At 44.9% G+C, this 21,018-nt stretch overlaps 1 pseudogene; it reads left to right on the forward strand.

Annotated features, from left to right (window-relative positions):
- The window catches only part of LOC127925046 (E3 ubiquitin-protein ligase SMURF1-like), a 44,220-nt pseudogene extending 23,237 nt beyond the window's left edge, over window positions 1-20,983 (forward strand).
- Window positions 20,984-21,018: the final 35 nt, after the last annotated feature.

Here is a 21,018-nt window from a genome sequence, read left to right on the forward strand (position 1 = left end):
GCGAGCTAATATCTGTTTCAGTAGCTATAGTTAGCTAGCTAATATCTATTTCAGTAGCTGTAGTTAGCTAGCTAACATCTGTTTCAGTAGCTGTAGTTAGCTAGCTAACATATGTTTCAGTAGCTATAGTTAGCGAGCTAACTATAAGGCTAGGTGTCATCGTCTAAAATAACCCTAATTTATAAGACAGTTCTTATTTGATTAATGGTGGTCGGACCCATCTATGTGAAGCTAACCACAATAAGGATTAGCCACAATAGTGGACTTTCGCTTGATTAGCCTTCAAAATAAAAGTATGTAATTGACAGTGATGCAAATGAATACAAATAGTAGAATTCTGCCATAATTGAATAGATCATGCTGAACGAGGTTGGAATGTTGTTATATAAAATCAGCAAAGGACAATGATTTGTTAACGTGACAAACATCTGTTGAAATCACACTGGATGTATTATACTTTAGAGTTGCATTGAGGGCATCCTTATTTCACTGTACAGCCTTACCTATGGATTGTGGGTCAATGACATGGGGTATCAGTCTACTCCGTGACACCCAGAAAACATTAGCATCATAGCTCTTATTGCGGGACTCTGAAACAACTGTGAATTGATCACATTTATTGTCAACCTGTTTGTATTGAACATTATTCCTGAGGAAAAACAAGACTGCGTGAATGTTTTGGAGTCTGAAAACTCTGAGGAGGACGTTGGGAAAAAGATCTTTAGACTGTTACCCCATTTCATTGATCCCCAATCCTTAGGTAAAGCTGTACAGTGCAATATGAATGTCAATACACACAATAGGCTGACTGGGAGGGGATTTCACACAGTCACAGTCCCGCGATAAGAGCTACAACGTTAATATTTCACGGTTGTAAAACTTTTCACGGTTGTGTTCTGCGGGCGTCACCGAGTGGACTGATAACCTATTTCATTGCTTCACATTCCAACCTTGTTTAACATTATCTAGTCTAAATATGGAATGATTCCACCAATTGTAACCTTATGCATCACTTTCAAATAAGTACTTTTATTTTTAAGGCAAATCGCAAATTCCACTATTGTGCCTAATCCTTATTGTGGCTAGCTTCACAACACATATCCCGGTCGGTCGAGCCTCACTAGCCAGAAGAAGCTAGCTGGCTGTTTATAACTTTAGCTTTGGGCAACAGGGTTAAGTAGCTGGCTGCTTATAACGTTAGCTTAGGACAACAGGGTTAAGTAGCTGGCTGCTTATAACGTTAACTTAGGACAACAGGGTTAAGTAGCTGGCTGTTTATAACGTTAGCTTTGGGAACAGGGTTAAGTAGCTGGCTGTTTATAACTTTAGCTTTGGGCAACAGGGTTAAGTAGCTGGCTGCTTATAACGTTAGCTTAGGACAACAGGGTTAAGTAGCTGGCTGCTTATAACGTTAGCTTAGGACAACAGGGTTAAGTAGCTGGCTGCTTATAACTTTAGCTTTGGGCAACAGGGTTAAGTAGCTGGCTGCTTATAACTTTAGCTTAGGACAACAGGGTTAAGTAGCTGGCTGCTTATAACGTTAGCTTAGGACAACAGGGTTAAGTAGCTGGCTGCTTATAACTTTAGCTTAGGACAACAGGGTTAAGTAGCTGGCTGCTTATAACTTTAGCTTAGGACAACAGGGTTAAGTAGCTGGCTGCTTATAACTTTAGCTTAGGACAACAGGGTTAAGTAGCTGGCTGCTTATAACGTTAGCTTAGGACAACAGGGTTAAGTAGCTGGCTGCTTATAACGTTAGCTTAGGACAACAGGGTTAAGTAGCTGGCTGCTTATAACTTTAGCTTAGGACAACAGGGTTAAGTAGCTGGCTGCTTATAACTTTAGCTTTGGGCAACAGGGTTAAGTAGCTGGCTGCTTATAACGTTAGCTTAGGACAACAGGGTTAAGTAGCTGGCTGTTTATAACTTTAGCTTTGGGCAACAGGGTTAAGTAGCTGGCTGTTTATAACGTTAGCTTTGGGAACAGGGTTAAGTAGCTGGCTGCTTATAACTTTAGCTTTGGACAACAGGGTTAAGTAGCTGGCTGTTTATAACTTTAGCTTTGGGCAACAGGGTTAAGTAGCTGGCTGTTTATAACGTTAGCTTTGGGCAACAGGGTTAAGTAGCTGGCTGTTTATAACTTTAGCTTTGGGCAACAGGGTTAAGTAGCTGGCTGTTTATAACTTCAGCTTTGGGCAACAGGGTTAAGTAGCTGGCTGTTTTATAACGTTAGCTTTGGGCAACAGGGTTAAGTAGCTGGCTGTTTATAACTTTAGCTTTGGGCAACAGGGTTAAGTAGCTGGCTGTTTATAACGTTAGCTTTGGGCAACAGGGTTAAGTAGCTGGCTGTTTATAACGTTAGCTTTGGGCAACAGGGTTAAGTAGCTGGCTGCTTATAACGTTAACTTTGGGCAACAGGGTTAAGTAGCTGGCTGTTTATAACGTTAGCTTTGGACAACAGGGTTAAGTAGCTGGCTGTTTATAACGTTAGCTTTGGGCAACAGGGTTAAGGACAATTTCAATATGCGAACAACAAGTGGCTACCCAGCTAATACTTACTCACAAGGATTCCTAAATCATTGCTAATAATAATGAAAATGACTGCAGTTTCTACTGGTCATTGTTTTCAGGCTGGTTGTATTGGTGGGGCGGCAGCGTAGCCTAGTGGTTAGAGCGGTGGACTAGTAACCGGAAGGTTGCGAGTTCAAACCCCGAGCTGACAAGGTACAAATCTGTCGATAACTAAGTAGCTCGGGGAACAAAACATCCATATTTTGGGCCCATGGCCAGAAACGCCCAGGCCTTAATCCCATTGAGAACGTTGGTCAATCCTCAAGAGGACAAACAAAACCCCACTAATGCTGAGAAACTCCAAGCTCTGATTATGCAACAGGCTATCATTGAAAATAAGAATGTGTTCTTAACTGATTTGCCTAGTAAAATAAAGGTAAAATAAAATAAAAAATGTTGTGTTGCTACCAATGGGAAAAGTAGGGAGTGACTGGCACACAGACACAGTGGAGCCAAGTGATAAGTGGTAATCAATCATCCCTTCACATGGTTTAAAATATACGTCGATAACTAACTAATATGAAGCTTCACCTCTCCCTCTCTGCAGCCCAAGTAACTGAACCCTGACAGATAACTGAAAATGGCCAACACTATAGTACAACAAGATACATTCTAAATGACAAGTAACTGAACTCTGACAGAGAACAGATAACTGAAAATGGCCAACACTATAGTACAACAAGATACATTCTAAATGACAAGTAACTCACAAGCATATCATTAAAATTAAACATCTTATCTATGTTACCTAACTAATTCTGATTAATCCCCAACAAGAATCGTGGCCAAAGGTTTTGAGAATGACACAAATATTAATTTTCACAGTCTGCTGCCTCAGTTTGTATGATGGCAATTTGCATATACTTCAGAATGTTATGTTGTTGGCTTCAGGGCGCCCAAGAAAGTCCAGCAAGCGCCAGGACCGTCTCCTAAAGATGATTCAGAGATCGGGGCACCACCAGTACAGAGTCTGCTCAGGAATGGCAGCACGCAGGTGTGAGTGCATCTGCATGCACAGTGGCGAAGACTTTTGGGGGATGGCCTGGCGTCAAGAAGGGCAGCAAAAAGCCACTTCTCTCCAGGAAAAACATCAGGGACAGATATTCTGCAAAAGGTACAGGGATTGGACTGCTGAGGACTGGGGTAAAGTCATTTTCTCTGATGAATCCCCTTCCCGATTTTTGGGGCATCCGGAAAAAAGACTTGTCCGGAGAAGACAAGGTGATCGCTACCATCAGTCTGTGTGTCATGCCAACAGTAAGCATCCTGAGACCATTCATGTGTGGGGTTGCTTCTCAGCCAAGGGAGTGGGCTCACTCACAATTTTGCCTACGAACACAGCCATGAATAAAGAATGGTACCAACACATCCTCCGAAAGCAACTTCTCCCAACCATCCAGGAACAGTTTGGTGATGAACAATGTCTTTTCCAGCATGATGGAGCACCTTGCCATAAGGCTAAAGTGATAACTGAGAAGTAGCTCGGGAACAAAACATCCATATTTTGGGCCCATGACCAGGAAACGCTGCAAATATTGACTCTTTGCATCAACTTCATGTAATTGTCAATAAAAAAGCCGTTGACACTTATGAAATGCTTGTAATTATACTTCGGTATTCCATAGTAACATCTGACACAAATATCTAAACACACTGAAGCAGCAAACTTTGTGGAAATTCATATTTGTGTCATTCTCAAAACTTTTGTACGACTGTACGAGAACATGATGCACCACTGATGCACAACCCAGAATCGGTGCTCGATCAGTCGCCAAAGTCAACATCATCCACGACAGAGAGAACGGTTGATTGTCAACATCCTCCCGCGACAGAGAAGCGGATGATTGTCAACATCATCCACGACAGAGAATGGATGATTGTCAACATCATCCACGACAGAGACGGATGATTGTCAACATCATCCGCGACAGAGAAGCGGATGATTGTCAACATCATCCGCGACAGAGAAGCGGTTGACTGTCAACATCATCCACGACGAGCGGTTGATTGTCAACATCATCCACGACAGAGAGCGGTTGACTGTCAACATCCTCCACGACAGAGGCGGTTGATTGTCAACATCATCCACGACAGAAAGCGGATGATTGTCAACATCATCCACGACAGAGAAACGGATGATTGTCAACATCATCACGACAGAGAATGGTTGATTGTCAACATCCTCCACGGCAGAGAACGGTTGATTGTCAACATCATCCACGACAGAGAGCGGTTGATTGTCAACATCATCCACGGCAGAGAAGCGGTTGATTGTCAACATCATCACGACAGAGAATGGTTGATTGTCAACATCATCCACGACAGAGAACGGATGATTGTCAATGAATCCCATTAACTTGGTGTTATGGATTTCACCTTTTGAGTTGTCTCGCTGAAAATCAAATCTAATTTATAAAGCCCTTCTTACATCAGCTGATATCTCAAAGTGCTGCACAGAAACCTGAAATGTTCTTACTCTTTCAAATGACTGTTTGACTTGTCGACTGCTCGATCCACACAGCAGACATTGTGGGCCAGGTTAGGAACGCTGTGTTGCACGTGTAGAGCAACATTTATATAGGTATGCACGTCATCTACCTACGTTATATAGGTATGCACGTCATCTACCTACGTTATATAGGTATGCACATCATCTACCTACGTTATATAGGTATGCACGTCATCTACCTACGTTATATAGGTATGCACGTCATCTACCTACGTTATATAGGTATGCACGTCATCTACCTCGTTATATAGGTATGCACGTCATCTACCTACGTTATATAGGTATGCCGTCATCTACCTACGTTTATATAGGTATGCACGTCATCTACCTACGTTATATAGGTATGCACGTCATCTACCTCGTTATATAGGTATGCACGTCATCTACCTACGTTATATAGGTATGCACGTCATCTACCTACGTTTATATAGGTATGCACGTCATCTACCTACGTTATATAGGTATGCACGTCATCTACCTACGTTATATAGGTATGCACGTCATCTACCTCGTTATATAGGTATGCACGTCATCTACCTACGTTATATGGTATGCACGTCATCTACCTACGTTATAGGTATACCGTCATCTACCTACGTTATATAGGTATGCACGTCATCTACCTACGTTTATATAGGTATGCACGTCATCTACCTACGTTATATGGTAGTACGTCATCTACCTACGTTATATAGGTATGCACGTCATCTACCTACGTTATATAGGTATGCACGTCATCTACCTACGTTATATAGGTATGCACGTCATCTACCTACGTTATATAGGTATGCACGTCATCTACCTACGTTATATAGGTATGCACGTCATCTACCTCGTTATATAGGTATGCACGTCATCTACCTCGTTATATATAGGTATGCACGTCATCTACCTACGTTATATAGGTATGCACGTCATCTACCTACGTTATATAGGTATGCGTCATCTACCTACGTTATATAGGTATGCACGTCATCTACCTACGTTTATATAGGTATGCACGTCATCTACCTACGTTATATAGGTATGCCGTCATCTACCTCGTTATATAGGTATGCACGTCATCTACCTACGTTATATAGGTAGGTATGTACGTCATCTACCTACGTTATATACGTATGCACGTCATCTACCTACGTTTATATAGGTATGCACGTCATCTACCTACGTTTATATAGGTATGCACGTCATCTACCTCGTTATATAGAGTATGCACGTCATCTACCTACGTTATATAGGTATGCACGTCATCTACCTACGTTATATAGGTATGCACGTCATCTACCTACGTTATATAGGTATGCACGTCATCTACCTACGTTATATAGGTATGCACGTCATCTACCTACGTTATATAGGTATGCACGTCATCTACCTCGTTATATAGGTATGCACGTCATCTACCTACGTTATATAGGTATGCCGTCATCTACCTCGTTATATAGGTATGCCGTCATCTACCTCGTTATATAGGTATGCACGTCAGCTTTGACATCGGCTTTAAACTAGACTTGGTCGATACCGATGTTGACATTTTTAGCTCATATCGACCGATTCCGATATGTTTACCAAATATCGTGCATCCCAAGTACAAACATTATTGGGCACAGACAACAGCACAAGGTCAACAAGGTTGAGACAACAATACATCACAACAATACATCACGCTAAGCAGCCACAACTGCCAGTAAGAGTGTCCATGATTGAGTCTTTGAATGAAGAGATGGAGATAAAACTATTCGGTTTGAGTGTTTGTTGCAGCTCGTTCCAGTCGCTAGCTGCAGCGAACTGAAAGAAGTGACTAGGATTGTGCCATTGGCTTCTGGACAGTGAAAGAAAGTTGATATGAAAAACAATGAAACAGGAGAGAAATGCTGGTTTCAATGGCCTATTAGGAAGACTTTATAAAATAATTGCCTCCACGTTTCCATAATAGCCTGCCTACCGTTGCCTGTACACTTGAATAGTGAATGGGAGCGCTCATCAATTACCATTTGGAAAATAAAAATAGTAGCTCTTTTTTTAAGCATGGCCATCAAAACTGTTTTAACACGCCATTTGCATTTAAAAAGTCAGAAATAGCAATTAAATTCATCACTAACCTTTGATCTTCATCAGATGGCACTCACAGGACTTCATGTTACACAATAAATGTGTGTTTTGTTCGATAAAGTTAATCTTTATGTCCAAAAACCTCATTTGAAATGGGTGTGTTATGTTCAGAAATGCATTGTCTCAAACAAACATCTGGTGAAAGTGCAGAGAACCACATCAAATGACAGAAATACTCATCATAAACATTGATAAACGATACAAGTGTTAAACATAAGAATACAGATAAACTTCTCCTTAATGCAACCGCTGTGTCAGATTTCAAAAGGCTTTACGGCGAAAGCACGCTTTGCCCGATTATGTTAGGTCAGCGCCTAGCCACAGAAACCCATTCAGCCATTTTCACCAAAGTCAGAAAAAGCATAAAAAATAATCACTTACTTACCTCACTTACTTGATGATCTTCGTCTGGTGGCACTCGTAGGTCTCCATGTTAGTCAATAAATGTTCGTTTGATCGATAAAAGTTCATCTTTATGTCCAAATTCCGTTTCGTTGGTGCGTTTAGTTCAAGCCAAGGCATGCAGCTCTCAAAACCAAGACGAAAAAAGTCAAAAAGTACAATAAAAGATAGTAGAAACATGTCAAATGATGTTTAAAATCAATCCTCAGGTTGTTTTTGTCATAAATAATCAATAATATTTAAACTGGACAAAAGCCTCGTCAATGGAAAAGGTCAGCAAGAAATGCGCACTCCTGATCACGTGCTTGGTTCATGTCTGGACATTTCCACCGTCCTCTCATTGAAAGCGGTGTATCTCCCTCATTTTTCAGGTAAAGCCTGAAACAATGCCTAAAGACTGGTTACATGTTGAAGAAGCCATAGCGCTCGTGAACTGGGTCCTAAGTCTCTGTATAGTGGATAGGTTTTCAATGGAAAAACAGCCTTTCAAAATAATCGTAATTCCTGGTTGGATTCTCCTCGGGTTTTCGCCATATGAGTTATGTTATACTTACACTTACTTATATTTTCACCATTGAGTGTTTTCTATCCAAATCTACTAATTATATGCATATCCTAGCTTATGGGCCTGAGTAGCAGGCAGTTTAATTTGGGCACGCTTTTCATCCGGAGGTGAAAATACCGCCCCTGACCAAGACAGGTTAGAGGGTTAGGGTTTACGGGTTAGGGTAAGAGTACGGGTTAGGGTTTATGTTAGGGTACGGGTTAGGGTAAGATACGGGTTAGGGTTTATGTGAAGGTTAGGGTAAGAGTACGGGTTAGGGTTTATGTGAAGGTTAGGGTAAGAGTACGAGGTTAGGGTTTATGTTAAGGTTAGGGTAAGAGTACGGGTTAGGGTTTATGTGAAGGTTAGGGTAAGAGTACGGGTTAGGGTTAAGGTTAGGGTTAGGTACGGGTTAGGGTTAGAGTACGGGTTAGGGTTTGCGGGTTAGGGTTTATGTGAAGGTTAGGGTAGAGTACGGGTTAGGGTTTATGTGAAGGTTAGGGTAAGAGTACGGGTTAGGGTTTATGTGAAGGTTAGGGTAAGAGTACTGGTTAGGGTAAGAGTACGGGTTAGGGAAATAGGATTTTGATTGGGGCTGAATTGTGTGTCCCCACAAGGTTAAGCTGTACTAGACTGTGTGTGTAATGTGTGTTAACTGTGTTTTCCAGTGAGCCTCCAGACCAGAGATGGTTTGGGCAGCGGAGGACCCGTGGTCGACTGCAGAGGACTGTTAGAGAATGAGGGTGAGGATCCTTCTGTGGTTGTGTGTGTTAGGGCTCTCTCACTGTGTGTGTTGGAGGGCTCTCTCACTGTGTGTTGGAGGGCTCTCTCACTGGTGTGTTGGAGGGCTCTCTCACTGTGTGTGTTGGAGGGCTCTCTCACTGTGTGTGTTGGAGGGCTCTCTCACTGTGTGTTGGAGGGCTGTCTCACTGTGTGTGTTGGAGGGCTCTCTCACTGTGTGTGTTGGAGGGCTCTCTCACTGTGTGTGTTGGAGGGCTCTCTCACTGTGTGTGTTGGAGGGCTCTCTCACTGTGTGTGTTGGGGCTCTCTCACTGTGTGTTGGAGGGCTCTCTCACTGTGTGTGTTGGAGGGCTCTCTCACTGTGTGTGTTGGAGGGCTGTCTCACTGTGTGTGTTGGAGGGCTCTCTCACTGTGTGTGTTGGAGGGCTCTCTCACTGTGTGTGTTGGGCTCTCTCACTGTGTGTGTTGGAGGGTGTCTCATGTGTGTGTTGGAGGTGCTGTGTGTGTGTGTTGGAGGGGCTGTCACTGTGTGTGTTGGAGGGCTCTCTCACTGTGTGTGTTGGAGGGCTCTCTCACTGTGTGTGTTGGAGGGTCTGTCACTGTGTGTGTTGGTTTGCTCTCACTGTGTGTGTGTTGTGAAGGTCTGTGGTGTGTGTGTTGGAGGCCTGTCTTTCACTGTTTGTGAGGAGGCTGGCTCTCAGGCAGGCGGGACCTTATGTGAAGTCACCCACCAGTTGAAGGGGCTCTCTCAGGCCTGGTGTGTTGGAGGCTCCAATCACCTGATCTGCCTGAGGGTACGTTGAGAGGGCTCTCTCAGTTTGTGGTTGACAAATGGTACAGGGCTCACTGTGTGTTGACCAGGGCTGTTATTCAGGTGTGTGTTGGGTTCTGTTCTGACCAGGTGTGTGTTCAGGGCCAGGTGCTCTCTCAGGTGTGTGTATTGACCAGGGTTTATTGATCAGGGCCAGGTGTGTGTTGTTGGAGGTGGGTTTCTCTCAGGGCCAGGTGTGTGTGTTGGAGGTGCTGTTAAGGTTCAGGGTGTGTATTGACCAGGTGTGTGTTATTGACCAGGTGTGTGTTGTTGGAGGGCCTAGGTTATTGACCAGGTTTGATTGACCAGGGCTGTTATTCAGGTGTGTGTTGACCAGGGCTGTACTCACTGTGTGTGTGGCCAGGTGTGTGTTATTCACTGTGTGTTTTCCAGTGAGCCTCCAGACCAGAGATGTGTTTGGAGGGCTATTGACCCTGTGTGTGACTGCAGGGACTGTGTGTGTGTTTATTGATCAGGGCCAGGTGTGTGATCCTGTCTGTGGTTGTGTGTGTTATTGTCAGGGCCAGGTGTGTGTTGTGTGTGTGTGTTTATTGTAGGCCTGTGTTTGACCAGGCTGTGTTCAGTGAGGGCCGCTGTGTGTACTTGGAGGTGGGTTATTGACCAGGTGTGTTTATTGATCAGTGTGCCCAGGTGTGTGTTATTGACCAGGTGTGTTATTCACCAGGTGTGTGTGTTGGAGTTATTGACCTGCTCCAGGCTCAGCGAATCAAATGAGGCATCAGCTGATATCTCAAAGTGCTGACAGAAACCCACGCCTAAAACCCCAAACATGGCTCCAATCACCTGATCGTGACCAGGTGTGTGTTATTGACTCAGGTGTGTGTTTATTGACCGGGAGGTTTGTGTTATTGACAGGTGGTGTTAGGACCAGGTGTGTGTTATTGACCAGGTGTGTGTTATTGGCCAGGTGTATGTTATTGACCAGGTGTGTTATTGACCAGGTGTGTGTTATTGACCAGGTGTGTGTTATTGACCAGGTGTGTGTTATTGACCAGGTGTGTGTTATTGACCAGGGCCTTCACTGTGCCAGGTGTGTGTTATTGACCAGGTGTGTGTTATAGACCAGTGTGTGTTATTGACCAGGTGTGTTATTGACCAGGTGTGTGTTATTGACCAGGTGTGTGTTATTGACCAGGTGTGTTATTGACCAGGTGTGTTATTGACCAGGTGTGTGTTATTGACCAGGTGTGTGTTATTGACCAGGTGTGTGTGTTATTGACCAGGTGTGTGTTTATTGACCAGGTTATTGACCAGGTGTGTGTTATTGACCAGGTGTATGTTATTGACCAGGTGTGTGTTATTGACCAGGTGTGTGTTATTGACCAGGTGTGTGTTATAGACCAGGTGTGTGTTATTGACCAGGTTATTGACCAGGTGTGTGTTATTGACCAGGTGTGTGTTTATTGATCAGGGCCAGGTGTGTGTTATTGACCAGGTGTGTGTTATTGACCAGGTGTGTGTTATTGACCAGGTGTGTGTTATTGACCAGGTGTGTGTTATTGACCAGGTGTGTGTATTGACCAGGTGTCAAATCAAATGTATTTATGATTGACCAGCTGTGTGCTGTACAGAAACCACCCCAAACAGCAAACAATGCTGGTGTAGGCACGTGACCAGGTGTGTGTTATTGACCAGGTGTGTGTTATTGACCAGGTGTGTGTTATTGACCAGGTGTGTGTTATTGATCAGGGCCAGTGATTGACCAGGTGTGTGTTATTGACCAGGTGTGTGTTATTGACCACACCCTCATGTTATTGACCAGGGCCAGGTGTGTGTTATTGACCAGGTGATGTTATTGACCAGGTGTGGTTATTGACCAGGTGTATGTTATTGACCAGGACGTGTTATTGACCAGGTGTGTGTTATTGACCAGGTGTGTGTTATTGACCAGGTGGTTATTGACCAGGGCCAGGTGTGTGTTATTGACCAGGTGTGTGTTATTGACCAGGTGTGTGTTATTGACCAGGTGTGTGTTATTGACCAGGTGTGTGTTATTGACCAGGTGTGTGTTATTGACCAGGTGTGTGTTATTGACCAGGTGTGTGTTATTGACCAGGTGTGTGTTATTGACCAGTGGTCCTTCTGTAGCTCAGGTTGGTAGAGCATGGCGCTTGTAACGCCAGGTGGGCTGGTCTTGTATGCACACATGACTGTACAGGCTTTGGCTGGTCTAAATGGCTGTTATTACCATTATTATTGACCAGGGCCAGGTGGTGTTATTGACCAGGTGTGTGTTATTGGTGTGTTTAGACCAGGTGTGGTTATTGCAGGTCTTGTCTGCTAGACCAGGTGTGTGTTATTGACCAGGTGTGTGTTATTGACCAGGTGTATGTTATTGACCAGGTGTGCTGTTATTGACCAGGTGTGTGTTATTGACCAGGTGTGTGTTATTGACCAGGTGTGTGTTATTGACCAGGTGTGTGTTATAGACCAGGTGTGTGTTATTGACCAGGTTATTGACCAGGTGTGTGTTATTGACCAGGTGTGGTTTATTGACCAGGGCCAGGTGTGTGTTATTGACCAGGTGTGTGTTTATTGAGCAGGTGTGGTTATTGACCAGGTGTGTGTTATTGACCAGGTGTGTGTTATTGACCAGGTTATTGACCAGGTGTATGTTATTGACCAGGTGTGTTATTGACCAGGTGTGTGTTATTGACCAGGTGTGTGTTATTGACCAGGGCTGTTATAGACCAGGTGTGGCCAGGTGGTGTTATTGACCAGGTGTGTGTTATTGATCAGGTGTGTGTTATTGACCAGGTGTGTGTTATTGACCAGGTGTATGTTATTGACCAGGTGTGTGTTTATTGACCAGGGCCAGGTGGCTGTTATTGACCAGGTGTGTGTTATTGACCCTTGACCAGGTGTGTGTTATTGACCAGGTGTGTTATTGACCAGGTGCTGTTATTACCAGGGCCAGGCTGGTTCTTGTGCTGTTTATTGACCAGGGCCAAGCAGTGTTAAAGGTGTGTGTTATAGCTGGTCTTGTTATTGCAGGTGTGTGTTATAGACCAGGTGTGTGTTATTGACCAGGTGTGTGTTATTGACCACCAGGTGTGTGTTATTGACCAGGTGTGTGTTATTGGTGTGTTATTGACCAGTGTGTGTTATTGACCAGGGTGTGTTATTGACCAGGGCCAGGTGTGTGTTATTGACCAGGTGTGTGGTCCAGGTTCTGTTATTGGCTGGTGTAGGTTAGACCAGGGCTTGGTGTTTGTTATTGACCAGGTGTATGGGTTGACCGGTTCCCAGGTGTATGACCAGGGCCAGGCTGGTCTTGGTGTGTATTGCACCATGACTGTTATTGACCAGGCTTGTTTTACCAAAGGTGGTGTTATTGACCAGGTGTATGTTATTGACCAGGTGTGTGTTATTTGTTGTTATGGACCAGGTGTGGTTATTGACCTGGTTCTTGGCCAGGTGTGTGTTATTGACCAGGTGTGTGTTATTGACCAGGTGTGTGTTATAGACCAGTGGTCTGTGCTGTTATTGCTGCCAGGGTGTGGTTCTTGGTTAGAATGTATGCACACATGACTGGTCTTTGGCTGCTAAAGGCATATGTGGTCTTATTGACCAGGTTGCTGGTCTTGGTGTTATTGACCAGGTGTATGTTATTGACCAGGTGTGTGTTATTGACCAGGTGTGTGTTATTGACCAGGTGTGTGTTATTGACCAGGTGTGTGTTATTGACCAGGTGTGTGTTATAGACCAGGTGGCTGTTATTGACCAGGTGTGTTATTGACCAGGTGTGTGTTATTGACCAGGTCTTGTTATTGACCAGGTTGCTGGTCAGGTGTGTGTTATAGACCAGGTGTGTGTTATTGACCAGGTGTGTGTTATTGACCAGGTTGTGTTATTGACCAGGTGTGTGTTATTGACCAGGGCCAGGTGTGTGTTATTGACCAGGTGTGTGTTATTGACCAGGTGTGTGTTATTGACCAGGTGTGTGTTATTGACCAGGTGTGTGTTATTGACCAGGTGTGTGTTATTGACCAGGTGTGTTATTGACCAGGTGTGTTATTGACCAGGTGTGTGTTATTGACCAGGTGTGTGTATTGACCAGGTGTGGTTATAGACCAGGTGTGTGTTATAGACCAGGTGTGTGTTATTGACCAGGTGTGTGTTATTGATCAGGTGTGGTTATTGACCAGGTGTGTGTTATTGACCAGGTGTATGTTATTGACCAGGTGTGTGTTTATTGACCAGGGCCAGGTGTGTTATTGACCAGGGTGTGTTATTGACCAGGTGTGTGTTATTGACCAGGTGTGTGTTATTGACCAGGTTGTGTTATTGACCTGGTGTGTGTTATTGACCAGGGCCTGTGTGTTATTGACCAGGTGTGTGTTTATTGACCTGGCCAGGTGTGTGTTATTGACCAGGTGTGTGTTATAGACCAGGTGTGTGTTATTGACCAGGTGTGTGTTTTGACCAGGTGTGTGTTATTGACCAGGTGTGTGTTATTGCTGCCAGGTTGTGCTGACCAGGTGTGTGTTATTGACCAGGTGTGTTATTGACCTGGTCTTGGCTGTTTACAGGTTAGCTGGTCTTGGCTGTTTACAGGTTAGCTGGTCTTGGCTGTTTACAGGTTAGCTGGTCTTGGCTGTTTACAGGTTAGCTGGTCTTGGCTGTTTACAGGTTAGCTGGTCTTGGCTGTTTACAGGTTAGCTGGTCTTGGCTGTTTACAGGTTAGCTGGTCTTGGCTGTTTACAGGTTAGCTGGTCTTGGCTGTTTACAGGTTAGCTGGTCTTGGCTGTTTACAGGTTAGCTGGTCTTGGCTGCTACAGGTTAGCTGGTCTTGGCTGTTTACAGGTTAGCTGGTCTTGGCTGTTTACAGGTTAGCTGGTCTTGGCTGTTTACAGGTTAGCTGGTCTTGGCTGCTGCAGGTTAGCTGGTCTTGGCTGTTTACAGGTTAGCTGGTCTTGGCTGCTGCAGGTTAGCTGGTCTTGGCTGTTTACAGGTCTTGGCTGTTTACAGGTTAGCTGGTCTTGGCTGTTTACAGGTCTTGGCTGTTTACAGGTCTTGGCTGTTTACAGGTCTTGGCTGTTTACAGGTTAGCTGGTCTTGGCTGTTTACAGGTTAGCTGGTCTTGGCTGTTTACAGGTTAGCTGGTCTTGGCTGCTACAGGTTAGCTGGTCTTGGCTGTTTACAGGTTAGCTGGTCTTGGCTGTTTACAGGTTAGCTGGTCTTGGCTGTTTACAGGTCTTGGCTGTAGCTGAGTTATCGCTGTCGCTCTGCTCCCATCTCAGCAGCTGCAGCATTAGAGCCCTCACACAGCACGAATCATGTTAAAAACCACATGTGTTCCTGATACTATTATACCTAGTGTGTGTGTGTGTGTGTGTGTGTGTGTGTGTGTGTGTGTGTGTGTGTGACCTTTTTGTGTAGTGTGTGTGTGACCTTTCTGTGTAATGTGTGTGTGTTACAGAGCAGCGCACCACGGTGCAGGGACAGGTGTATTTTCTTCACACACAGACGGGAGTCAGCACCTGGCATGACCCACGCATACCCAGGTAATACACGCCCACCATACAGCCAGCCGTCTACCTACTACCCTCTACCCTCACTATCCTACCCTCTACCCTTACTATCCTACCCTCAAATCCTCCCTTTATCCTACCCTCTACCCTCACGTATCCTACCCTCAGCTGACTATCCTCAAAGTACCCTTACTATACAACCCCCTACCCTTACTATACTACCCTCTACCCTCACCATCCTACCCCTCTACCCTCACTATCCTACCCTCTACCCTTACTATACAACCCTCTACCCTTACCATCCTACCCTCTACCCTCACTATCTACCCTCTACCCTCACTATCCTACCCTCTACCCTTACTATACAACCCTCTACCCTCACCATCCTACCCTCTACCCTCACTATCCTACCCTCTACCCTTCCTATCCAACCCTCTACCCTCACCATCCTACCCTCTACCCTCACCATCCTACCCTCTACCCTTACTATACTACCCTCTACCCTTACTATACAACCCTCTACCCTCACTATCCTACCCTCTACCCTTACTATCCTACCTTCTACCCTTACTATCCTACCCTCTCTACCCTCACACCCCTACCCTCTACCCATACTATCCTACCCTCTCCCTCACAATTCTACCCTCTCCTTACTATTCTACCCTCTCCTTACTATCCTACCCTCTACCCTCTGCCCTTACTATCCTACCCTCTACCCTTACTATCCTACCCTCTACCCTTACTATACAACCCTCTACCCTTACTATACTACCCACTTTACCTCTTACATCAATACCCTCTACCCTCACTATCCTACCCTCTACCCTCACTATACTACCCTCTCCCTTACTATCCAACCCTCTACCCTTACTGTCCTACTGTCCTACCCTCTACCCTTACTATACTACCCTCTACCCTCACTATCCTACCCTCTCCTTACTATCCAACCCTCTACCCTTACTGTCCTACCCTCTACCCTTACTATACTACCCTCTCCATACTATCCTACCCTCTACCCTTACTATCCTACCTCTACCCTTACTATCAACCTCTACCCTTACTATCCTACCTCTACCCTTACTATACTACCCTCTACCCTTCTATCCTACCCTCTCTACCCTTACTATACAACCCACTACCCTTCCTATCCTACCCTCTACCCTTACTATCCTATCCTACCCTTACTCTACCCTCTACCCTTCCTATCCTACCCTCTATTCTAACACTCCCTACCTCTCCATCTGTCCTACCTCCCCACTACCTCATCTCCTTAACACCTTACCTGAATTGGGCATCCAGTTGGAAGGCTTAGAGCTCAGTAAGGTGTGTTGTGATTGGTCCAGGGACCTGATAGTAAGGTGTGATATGATTGGTGTGAGGTCAGTAAGGTGTGTTTTGATTAGTGTAGAGCTCAGAAAGGTGTGTTGTGTGATTGGTCAAGGACCTGATAGTAAGGTGTGTTGTGATTGGTGTAGAGGTCAGTAAGGTGTGTTTTGATTAGTGTAGAGCTCAGAAAGGTGTATTGTGATTGTTCCATGCACCTGATAGTAAGGTGTGTTGTGATTGGTCCAAGGACCTGATAGTAAGGTGTGTTGTGATTGGTGTAGAGCTCAGTAAGGTGTGTTGTGATTGGTGAAGAGCTCAGAAAGGTGTATTGTGATTGTTCCAGGCACCTGACAGTAAGGTGTGTTGTGATTGGTCCAGGGACCTGATAGTAAGGTGTGTTGTGATTGGTCCAGGGACCTGATAGTAAGGTGTGTTGTGATTGGTCCAGGGACCTGATAGTAAGGTGTGTTGTGATTGGTCCAGGGACCTGATAGTAAGGTGTGATATGATTGGTCCAAGGACCTGATAGTAAGGTGTGTTGTGATTGGTCCAGGGACCTGGCCAGTGTGAGCTGTGAGGAGTTGGGTCCGCTGCCAGCCGGCTGGGAGGTGAGGAGCACGGTGTCGGGACGGATCTACTTTGTGGATCACAACAACCGAACAACGCAGTTCACTGACCCCCGGCTACACACCATCATCAGGTACACTTGTACACACACACACACACAGTTATTTAATTTGGTTATGCAACACCCAATGCCCCCGTGTGAAAAGGTATCGCCCCCTTACACTCAATAACTGTTTATGCCACCTTTAGCTGCAACGACTCCAACCAAACACTTCCTGTAGTTGTTGATCAGTCCCCCTTTAGCTGCCACGACTCCAACCAAACACTTCCTGTAGTTGTTGATCAGTCCCCCTTTAGCTGCAACGACTCCAACCAAACACTTCCTGTAGTTGTTGATCAGTCCCCCTTTAGCTGCCACGACTCCAACCAAACACTTCCTGTAATTGATCAGTCCCCCTTTAGCTGCAACGACTCCAACCAAACACTTCCTGTAGTTGATCAGTCCACCTTTAACTGCAATGACTCCAACCAAACACTTCCTGTAGTTGTTGATCAGTCCACCTTTAGCTGCAACGACTCCAACCAAACACTTCCTGTAGTTGTTGATCAGTCCACCTTTAGCTGCAATGACTCCAACCAAACACTTCCTGTAGTTGTTGATCAGTCCACCTTTAACTGCAATGACTCCAACCAAACACTTCCTGTAGTTGTCCCTCACGTCGCTGTGGAGGAATTTTGGCCCAGATCCTCCCACAACATCCCCATTGGGATTAGGTTTGGACTTTGACTAGGCCATTCCAACATCTCCATTGGGATTAGGTTTGGACTTTGACTAGGCCATTCCAACATCCCCATTGGGATTAGGTTTGGACTTTGACTAGGCCATTCCAACATCCCCATTGGGATTAGGTTTGGACTTTGACTAGGCCATTCCAACATCCCCATTGGGATTAGGTTTGGACTTTGACTAGGCCATTCCAACATCCCCATTGGGATTAGGTTTGGACTTTGACTAGGCCATTCCAACATCTCCATTGGGATTAGGTTTGGACTTTGACTAGGCCATTCCAACATCCCCATTGGGATTAGGTTTGGACTTTGACTAGGCCATTCCAACATCTCCATTGGGATTAGGTTTGGACTTTGACTAGGCCATTCCTACATCTCCATTGGGATTAGGTTTGGACTTTGACTAGGCCATTCCAACATCTCCATTGGGATTAGGTTTGGACTTTGACTAGGCCATTCCAACATCCCCATTGGGATTAGGTTTGGACTTTGACTAGGCCATTCCAACATCCCCATTGGGATTAGGTTTGGACTTTGACTAGGCCATTCCAACATCTCTGTTGGGATTAGGTTTGGACTTTGACTAGGCCATTCCAACATCCCCATTGGGATTAGGTTTGGACTTTGACTAGGCCATTCCAACATCTCCATTGGGATTAGGTTTGGACTTTGACTAGGCCATTCCAACATCCCCATTGGGATTAGGTTTGGACTTTGACTAGGCCATTCCAACATCTCCATTGGGATTAGGTTTGGACTTTGACTAGGCCATTCCAACATCTCCATTGGGATTAGGTTTGGACTTTGACTAGGCCATTCCAACATCTCCATTGGGATTAGGTTTGGACTTTGACTAGGCCATTCCAACATCTCCATTGGGATTAAGTTTGGACTTTGACTAGGCCATTCCAACATCCCCATTGGGATTAGGTTTGGACTTTGACTAGGCCATTCCAACATCTCCATTGGGATTAGGTTTGGACTTTGACTAGGCCATTCCAACATCCCCATTGGGATTAGGTTTGGACTTTGACTAGGCCATTCCAACATCTCCATTGGGATTAGGTTTGGACTTTGACTAGGCCATTCCAACATCCCCATTGGGATTAGGTTTGGACTTTGACTAGGCCATTCCAACATCCCCATTGGGATTAGGTTTGGACTTTGACTAGGCCATTCCAACATCCCCATTGGGATTAGGTTTGGATTTTGACTAGGCCATTCCAACATCTCCATTGGGATTAGGTTTGGACTTTGACTAGGCCATTCCAACATCTCCATTGGGATTAGGTTTGGACTTTGACTAGGCCATTCCAACATCCCCATTGGGATTAGGTTTGGACTTTGACTAGGCCATTCAAACATCCCCATTGGGATTAGGTTTGGACTTTGACTAGGCCATTCCAACATCCCCATTGGGATTAGGTTTGGACTTTGACTAGGCCATTCCAACATCCCCATTGGGATTAGGTTTGGACTTTGACTAGGCCATTCCAACATCCCCATTGGGATTAGGTTTGGACTTTGACTAGGCCATTCCAACATCTCCATTGGGATTAGGTTTGGACTTTGACTAGGCCATTCCAACATCCCCATTGGGATTAGGTTTGGACTTTGACTAGGCCATTCCAACATCCCCATTGGGATTAGGTTTGGACTTTGACGAGGCCATTCCAACATCTCCATTGGGATTAGGTTTGGACTTTGACTAGGCCATTCCAACATCTCCATTGGGATTAGGTTTGGACTTTGACTAGGCCATTCCAACATCTCCATTGGGATTAGGTTTGGACTTTGACTAGGCCATTCCAACATCTCCATTGGGATTAGGTTTGGACTTTGACTAGGCCATTCCAACATCTCCATTGGGATTAGGTTTGGACTTTGACTAGGCCATTCCAACATCCCCATTGGGATTAGGTTTGGACTTTGACTAGGCCATTCCAACATCTCCATTGGGATTAGGTTTGGACTTTGACTAGGCCATTCCAACATCCCCATTGGGATTAGGTTTGGACTTTGACTAGGCCATTCCAACATCCCCATTGGGATTAGGTTTGGACTTTGACTAGGCCATTCCAACATCTCCATTGGGATTAGGTTTGGACTTTGACGAGGCCATTCCAACATCCCCATTGGGATTAGGTTTGGACTTTGACGAGGCCATTCCAACATCTCCATTGGGATTAGGTTTGGACTTTGACTAGGCCATTCCATTATTTTAACTCATCCATCTATAGAACATTCTTGTAACTCATCTGTCTATAGAACATTCTTGTAACTCATCCAGTTATTGAGTGTAGGGGAAACACTTTTTTGAAACAGGAATTTTGTGTTAGATAACTTGGTTAATTAAATAAATAAATAGATGTTTTTGTTATTTGTAAACTCAGGTTCCCTTTATCTAATATTAGGTTTTGGTTGAATATCCGATAACATTCAGCATCAAAGATATGTAACAATCAGAAAGGGGACAAACCCACTGTGTTTCTCCAGCCAACACTCCCAGGTGAAGGATTCGTCTCAGCCGCTCGGTGGGGAGGCGGGAGAGATGGAGGTGGGGGGAGGAGGGAGGAGAAGGGGAGGTCACACTGCGTTATGAGAGAGACCTGGTCCACAAACTGAAGCTGCTCCGACACGAGCTGTCACTACAGCAACCACAGGCCGGACACTGTCGCATAGAGGTCTCACGAGACGAGATCTTTGAGGTATGTACATAGATATATATATATCACACACACACACACACACACACACACACACACACACACACACACACACACACACACACACACACACACACACACACAGAGAGACTCACACATACCCACCTTTCCTTTTATAGGCATGCCTACACAATACAAGATGGATTTTTCTTCAGGTTATATTTTCTTTAATCGTGTGTGTGTGTGTGTGTGTGTGTGTGTGTGTGTATGTGTGTGTGTGTGTGTGTGTGTGTGTGTGTGTGTGTGTGTGTGTGTGTGTGTGTGTGTGTGTGTGTGTGTGTAGGAGTCTTATCGTCAGATCATGAAGATGAGACCCAAGGATCTGAAGAAACGACTGATGGTGAAGTTTAGAGGAGAGGAAGGACTGGACTACGGAGGAGTGGCAAGGTGACAGTCTGTTGTACTAATGTTGGATTGTGGTTATGT

This window comes from Oncorhynchus keta, unplaced genomic scaffold (genome assembly GCF_023373465.1).
Source record: "Oncorhynchus keta strain PuntledgeMale-10-30-2019 unplaced genomic scaffold, Oket_V2 Un_contig_4993_pilon_pilon, whole genome shotgun sequence".
NCBI classification, from domain to species: Eukaryota; Metazoa; Chordata; class Actinopteri; order Salmoniformes; family Salmonidae; genus Oncorhynchus; species Oncorhynchus keta.